Here is an 8,611-nt window from a genome sequence, read left to right as displayed (position 1 = left end):
GAATATTGTATATGTTTATCACAAATTGTTTGATCAAGTAACGTAATTAATTATCTTGGTCAAATAATAGGAAGTGGTATTCTTCCCTTTGTCATTTAAAATTATTAAAATGGTTCGTAATAAGCTTTGCATGACATTGATTTTGCAGCATAAATAGCGTGTTCAAATCTGTAAATAGAGAGAAGTAGGGATGTCCTGGCTTTTTTAAGCCCCCAATTTGAGGCAAAGAGCGAAAAAATTATACTATTTTCGAGTATTTTAGTTGCCAAATGGGAGGGATCATCCCGACTTACCCCCTAAAAAAGAAATGAACAAAAAAGACGAATTTGTATAAAAAGGAAGGGGAATCCAACTTTCCCATGGAAGAACAAAGAAAGAAAATTAGACATGTTTTCGAAAATCAAGGATTATTGATTTAATATTTGAATCATCGTGATGACTTGGCAGTGAGGTATACGTGTGATAGCGATAACGGTTTTTTTTTTTTTTTTTTTATGTAGCGATCATGTTCAATCAATATTCCTCGCTTAGAGAAGATGGAGATATCCCACGTAGGCGGACATTTTAGTTGCTCATAACAAGTGAAAATACCATTTCTCAAGAGTTGCAAAAGACATCTAAAGTTGAAGTCGAGGCTGTCGATATATCAAATCAATTTATTGTATTAACTCTTTTTTTTTAAGGCAATGTATATAGAACCTGAATTACCTTGGTAATAACCCTATTATTAAATGAAAATAAGATGATTTTGTGTTTTTTTTTTAAAAGTGATAGTCGTATCATTTTTCTTTGGCAAAGGATATGAAAAACATCGAATTTAGTTTGATTCGATTGCTTTACTAACATGATGTAGTCAAGCCAATGTCTATCAAATCATCCAAATTATTTGAATTTTTTTTATATGATCTTGTAATTATAACTCAACACTTCATGCATTTTATATATGGGCATGACTACTTAATAGTAGGTCTATATGTGCAAAGGCCTAAGATTGACCATATTTTCATGGAATGATGATTTTGGTATATGGTTATGGTCTACCTCAAGGAGGGCCTTTCCAAGGCCGTAATGTGGCTAAGCTTGGGGTTATGAACAATGTACAGACTCAAGTATACTCCCAAAATCCTTTACTTTCGGTGCTTATCAAATTAGAACATTTTTGCTTTGTGTGGCAACTCCTACATTAAGTGCCTTTTCCTTGTCATCTCTCCTTTTTTTTTTTTTTTGACAAGTTTTGTTTTGGGTTTAGAATGATTTTTCTTTTTCCTTTTGCATTTGATCTTTCCTTTTGGGTTTAGACTAACTTTGTGTCCCCTCTTATGTTTCATTCCCCCAATTTCCTATTTGGTAACTTTACACCATTCTCATCCCAAGGTATGGAATAATGTAGGTTAAATTACTAAGGCTCAATTGACGAGGCTCAAATGGGCTGCCAAAAAGATGGATTTTCTTTAAGGTTAAGAACATGGGATTATATTTATGGAGTTTCAAGTTGCCTCCTGTATTGGTGAAATCATCATATACTTTCTTTGTGGGCCAAAGATGGGCCTCTTTTTGTTCGGTAAATCTAGTTAGCCAAAGCTTATCAAAATTCTTAAGGTGTTGAGTATGTATGCCTTTTGATATTGCCTGTTTGTATGTATACGTTTTATTTAATTCAAGTCAATAACAATAAAGAGATTGAAAAGAGAACAAGATAGACGTACTTGAAAATATATATTTTTTATTATTTAATTAATGAGAGTACAAAATAAGTAGATTTAACAGCATGAATCTCTTAGTCTATCATAAAAAACAAAGGAAAGAAACAAAACAAGACCTAGGGTGCTACATCTTGAATTGTTGACAACTTCTTAAGATTGCGTCTTCGAGCTTTGTCCGTTTTTGACGTAGGTGAAATCCTCTCTAAAAATTAAGTCCATCTATATGATTCATGGTTTCATATATCAAGTCCCTTTCAATTAATGTTCCCACAGTATAGACTTTTTGAAATGTGTCTAAACCAAGGTATTGTAAATGGCACTTGTATGGTGGAGACATATTGTCTATGAACTTTGGGACAATTTCATGATCCGAAGGTCTTTGTGGAATAAGAGCAACCTTTGATCGCCATCTGGAAAAGAGTTCAAGGGAAAGAAGTCAATGAAGCCTTCTTCTTCCCCTTGCTTAAGCAATTCGAGATCGCGCAAGGTAGTTGTGAGCTCAATGTTATCTCCATATTGGGTTAAAAACGCTTTTACAACGTCACTCCAAGTGAAAGTTTGTTTTGCATCGAGGTTATAAAACCATGATCTAGCAGTTGGGTCCAATGAAAGAGGAAAAGTACATGCGTATAGGCTTGGCTCAACCCCTTTCAATGCCATAATTCCAATAAAGCTCATTAAGTGAGTTCTAGGATTGTCTGTAACCTTAAAGGTTGGCAAATCCGTAGTCAAGAACTTTTCTGAGAGAGTCTTGCCACTAGGTTGTGGTGCAAGCTCATAATTGAAGTACTTATTCCCTGAGTTAGCTCGAAGGACAAGTTTCTCCAAGGCCTCTACTCTTTCAGCTCTTGCTTTTTCTTGCAGAATGTTTTCTTTTTCAGCTTTTATTTTAGCCTTTTCTGCTTTTTTATGAGCCTTCATTTGGGCTTCTTCTTCTCGTAGGGCCTTTAGGTTTTGGAGTTCCTCTCTAAGTTTCTCCAATGCTGCTTTGTCACCCATGATTGGACTAGTATGCGAATGTGGAAGATGATCTAGTAATGTGTATCACGACCAAAGTCAAAATGATTGTTTTATTTCTTTTTTTTAATCCTTGTAATACGAATTCACTTTAAGCAAGTTTGTTGATGAAGAATGTCAAAAAATTCACGAACAAACATTAATGGAATGTCATGATTTGTGTTGACTTCAACAAGGTAATCATCTAAGGATTTTACTTTAAATGAATTGTTTTCGAAAAAGGTAGAAGAGAAAGAGAAGAAAGTTGGATTGAAAGTGGGCATCAAATTTTTAGAAATATTAATCGACCTGAACACACTCCTTAAAATGATAAAATATACTATAGTATTTGTTGATCATTTAGATTACAATAGAGATCAATATCGTTTTTTTTTTTTTTTTTTTTTTTTTTTTTTTTTTTTTTAATTATGATTCTCATATTGCTTATCTTTAAAGGATAATATATTACTATTTGTTTAAAAAGAATGATGGCCTCCGAATGTAAAATCCAAAAAATAATTAAATCATTTTCTCGGTTTTATCATTCACTATCTTCTCTTTTTTTTTATTTGAGAATAATATATATTTTTTTTTGGGTATCATACTCTCTTTTTTTTTTTTTTTTTTTTTTTTTTTTTTTTTGTGTGTGTGAGGCAATCATCCCAAGTAAAGTTCTCGGGTTTTTCTTTTTAAACCATAGAAGAGGTAAATAAATTATACTCTTAAATCAAGGTTGACCAATTACAACTTACAAAAATGATGAACATGAAAATAGGCACGTTTAAGAATAAACATATTGATGACGTCCTATTAAGAGATGCGAACTTCTAATGACGAACCTCATAAGAAGTAAGGTCATTAGCTCGATTATAAAGTACGTAAACGAATCATCATAATAAAAAATAGTATCGCTCGCAATTTTCCGTCTTGCGCTAAGGTGGAAAGTGCATCTTCAAGAGTAGCATCTACCACATGTTTTTTTTTTTTTTTTTTTTTTTTTTTTTTTTTTTTGTGAAAACGCAAAAAGATCGATAAAAATATGTTTTGATTTTTCATTTTTTTATTTTTTTATTTTTTTTGCAAAAATGCAAAAAGAACGATAAAAAAAACATGTTTTTCGAAAAAAGACGATCATAGTAAAAGTTCGACAACGTTGTTAGCCAACGAGATATTTTTAGCACCTACTTAACGATTAACCTTGAAGCGGTAGTATCGTTTTCTTCGTATGATATTACTCGTAACGAGTCAAATTCAACGTTGAATAGTGGGTGTGCGCAAGACATAGTGTTGCGCGGAGGTGCCGCGCGCAACTTCAGAACTTGCGCTAGGAGGGCGCGCGCAACTTTGACAATTATGCGTGCCACCTGGTAGGTTCCATTTTTTTTTTTTTTTTTGTCGAACCATAATCTTTGTGAATTTTTTTTTTTAATTATATCTCTAGGTAACAAGTTGGAATTAGTTAGATTAGACACGAAGCACATATTCATGTAATCACATAAGCACATAAAAGGAATCGGTCAAAGCATACAATGCCATTCTAAGGCCAAGGCTTGGGTGTCCAAAGGTACCATATCTTAAGAAACGATGCACAAATCAATCACTCAATGTGTTGACTCATGACATCACCCTCTCAACATTTTGTTGACGATATGGGTGGGATGATTGTTATTGATTTCGGGATAGAAGCCTAGTATTGGCAGCCCCTAATCAATGAGCCAATCCCCAATGGTTAAAGTGTGCTATGCTTATGCATGATGCAATGTTGCTTGTTTGATTTTTACTTTTGTGAAAAAGGAAGATATTATGCGTTCGAGTCTCGCTCTCTAACTAGAGATTATCAAAGTTAGTTCTCGTTACAATCCATAGGCAACCTAGTTTTGGAAACCTTGAACCATAACTACGAACTAATCTTGTAACCTCTAAGTCCCCAGCGGAGTCGCCACTGTAAGGAGGGTGATCCCATCGTAAGGGGGGTCCTTCCTTAGATGCCCATGGCCATTTAAAAGCCTAGGACTTTACACTTGTTAGGGTGTATTAGGATTTGAATTCTTGTCTGTTTGGGAGACCTTGAATTAGAAATGATACTCTCATCACGCTTTTTTGTAAGAAACAAGTAGGAGTCGCTAATGAGTTTTAGGAAAACTCATAAACCTCGTTCATGCCTTTCTTCCATGTGGAGTTCATGGAATAATTAGCACGTATCATAGGTACCCATGCCCAAATTGGTCTACATAAACCAGAAATGAGTTCGGGAGCAAGGGTACCAAGATAACGTTCCCTTTAGAGGGGAATCACTATCTTAGACCTAGTATGGCCTCTACTAGCTCTTCCTTTTTCACAATTTCGTTACCAAACAATATATGCAACGTGATACCTAAAGACTAAGTTAGTTGATTTTATTTACAAGAATTAATCACATAGGAATTACATTGCAAAAATTCGTTATTCTTTGTTTAATCAATATTCGTGAAAAGAACAAAATAAACAATATTCGCCTTGTCTTAAGTGATAAAACAACAATTAATTATCCAATTCTAGTCTTGATTAACGAAAAAAAACTATGTGAATTAATTAATTAATTAAAAGTTTGTTTAAAGTGATCAAACAACACTATTTATTCAATTAAAGTTATTTAAACAATAAAGGAAAAGTGATCAATCTAAGTGCTCAGGAAACTAACCGTTCTTCTTTTATGTTAAATCTTCGTTTAATATGTTTATGGACTTTCTTTCTTCTTCGTACCTTCAAGAGCTTCAATGGATGGATTAGGGTTGAAGAGTAGTTGGGAAGAAAGAGGGAAAAGTAGTATGATAGTAAGAGAAGTAGAGAGATTAGGGTTTTGAGAATAATAGGGTTTTTATTTTGATTTTTCTGGTCCCCGTAATGCTGAATGAAGACCCCTATTTATATGCGTAGGGATCTATGTTTAGGGTTTTAGAGCCGCGCCATCAAGTGGCGCGCTCATCTCTAAGTAACACTGAGTGCCGCGCGCATCTCAATGAGTCGCGCGCGTAACTGATTGAGTTGCGCTGATTTGTGGTTTGCCTTATACGAAAGCGCGTTTTTAAAACTTCCATAACTTTTGATTGCGGAGTCGGATTAAGGCGTGTGAGATATCATTGGAAAGCTCTGAATGTCTACTTTCCAATGTCGTTAGAATAGACTTAAATATGTTATGGATCAAAAGTTATGGCCGTTGGAGTGCAAGGGTGTTGGTTTTAGGGCCCGGTTTAGTGTTTTGATCATAACTTCTTCGTTTTGTCTCGGAATCGGGCTTATAATATACCGTTGGAAAGATATTTGAAAGGTCTATCCATCTGTATAGGCTGTTCACGGGAATTTGATGGTTGTTTTATCTGTTTGGCTCGGTTTTCAACAATGTAGGTTCCATTGGATCCAATCATTGCATTTGACGCATTTGGGTCCGTTATTAATCAAGTTTAAACATGTATGAACATGTTTTAGGCCTAATTAGTAATCGGACAAGGCTATAAGACAAATTAGTCTCAAATATGGGTTTCAACTTACTTCATAATTCTTTAAATAGTCCATAAACATTTCAACTTTGACCTGACATGAAGAATGGATTTTTGTAACATCACCGCACTTCCTTTCAGGACAAGAGGCCAAAATTAGGTGTCTACAACAATAAATTTTAATTGATAATGAAAGAACCCAATTTGAATAAATTGAGTCAAAATTGAAAATTTCAATATCTATATTCTGGACCAATTCACTAATTTAACCTCATTGGCAGAACTTCTTGTTCGTGAAGTATTGGGATGATTTGGATGAGGAGAACCTCTGAGATTTATATCTTTCTCTTATTTCAAAATCAATGCAAACAAATTAAGGTTCTACCCATAAAAGAGAAGAAATTTCCATAAGTAAAAAAAATTACCTTATTATTGCTTGGTTGTGTCCTCTTGGGTGGACGAAATGGTGGTGCCGGGGGTTTGGGAGGACTAGATTGCATGTCATCGAATGCGTTGAGCCTTGAAGGTTAAGGGGTTTGTGTTTCTGGAGAGAGAAAGAGCTGATGTTTATGAGAGAGGAGAAGAGAGAAGATGGGTTTCTTTTTTTTTTTAATGGGATAGTAGAGGTCTTTTTGTAAAATGTTAAGGATGTTTTGGTCCCAAAAAAAGTTTCATTAAATGGGAAAATAGCTCCCCGAGATACTGATATAGAGAAGCTCAAAATTGGTGCTTCTCATTTTGCCCACTCTAGAAGTTGTTTTGGGCTTCTTGAGAAAGTGCTTTTGTTTCATAAAAAGCCCTTGCTTGGCCCAGTTTCTATTTCTTAGATAAAGAAACCCTTGTAGAAACTAGGCCAAACAGTTACTAAATTCCTCATCAAAATCATGGGAATTTTATACTCCTTCTGTGTTTTTTTAAGTGTTACACTTTCTATTTCCGGCCTTGTTTTTTTAAGTATTACACTTTCTTTTATGGCAAAAAGTTACATTAAACTATTATATCTCTCTCCTATCATGGTCCCCACCCAAACCCACCACTACTTTTTTTTTATTATATCTTTCCTCTCACATTCGTTACTTTTCAATAAACTATTAACCCCACTATATTTCTTTTACAATTTTTTAATACTCCAACTACCCCACTTACCTCTTATTTTATTTAAGTCAATTAAATTGCCTAAAACTATGTGCCGGTCAAACTGTAACACTTAAACACGGAGGGAGTAAAGTTATTTGGTTGGCATGAGGGAAGTTGCAAATCATGGGATGTTTGGCATACCTAGAGGGGTTAGGTAATTAACTTCCATGTTTTGTGGGAAGTCACAATTTCTATGAATTTGCAATTCCCTCATTTACACTTTTTGTTGTCAACCAAACAACTCATGCATTTTCAAATTCCCATGATTATCCACTTTCCCCATTTTCTTTGTGTAACCAAACAACCCCTAAATTTTATATGATAACTAACTGTAGACACCTACAAATGTCTCCCCAAAACCAAACCCGATGATGAACAACCTTTCACCGCCATTATTGGTCGGGTTGAGTATTTAATCTCGGAGTGCTTAAATCCATATTTCCATTTCATAAACCAACCCAACTCCTATCCCATTTCCCCAAACCATAACTTATTTTCCTCTTTTTGTGCCTTTAAACCCAAAATAATTCATTTCGTGTCCTTTAAAATCATTCATTTTGTGTCTTTTTTTATAAAAACGTTTATTCAGTTTATTTTGGTCCATAATATGGGTCCAATGATTGAATAGTTGGATGGGGCTTGAAAAGAGATTTCCAAAGATATATTATAAGCCCAAATCCGAGTTATAACAAATAAGTTATGGCCAAAATATTAACCTGAGCTCAAACCAAACCTAAGCCCACCTTACCTACGACCCAATGATCATGTGGAGGGTCCAAATGATTTAATCCAATTCCTAAACAAATTAGGATTAATTAGAAACTTCTATAAGTTTCTAAAAGATCCTAATTATCCTTTTTGAAAAGATCAGATTAAAGAGTTTGAAATTGAATAAAACTCCTTTTTTTGAAAGTCCTAATTTTATTCGAATTGAAAGACATTCAAAGATAGACAGATATTATTTTCGTGCCTCATAGTTTTTATCCAAATTTTATATGGTTGGATATCCCTTGAAATTATCTTTCCAATGATATATTATAATATCAATTCCGAGGTATAACAGAAAAGATATGAATAAAATATCAAACTCTATCCAAAACTGACACCGCCTCACTATTTCGGCCATATATTTTATTCTATAAATTATTTTAATCTGATTCTGATTGGGTTAGAAAGTATACTTCATGAGCTTTCCAACGATATCTTATTTATCTTATTCCAATTTCTGGATCACAAGATATGATAAAAACAAAAACCGCAAAAACTACAGTCTATCGAGTTTTATTTCGATTTAATTCG

This window comes from Chenopodium album, chromosome 5 (assembly GCF_948465745.1).
Source record: "Chenopodium album chromosome 5, dcCheAlbu1.1, whole genome shotgun sequence".
NCBI lineage: Eukaryota > Viridiplantae > Streptophyta > Magnoliopsida > Caryophyllales > Amaranthaceae > Chenopodium > Chenopodium album.
The sequence above is the reverse complement of the archived record's forward strand: the minus strand, read 5'-3'. Positions refer to the sequence as shown.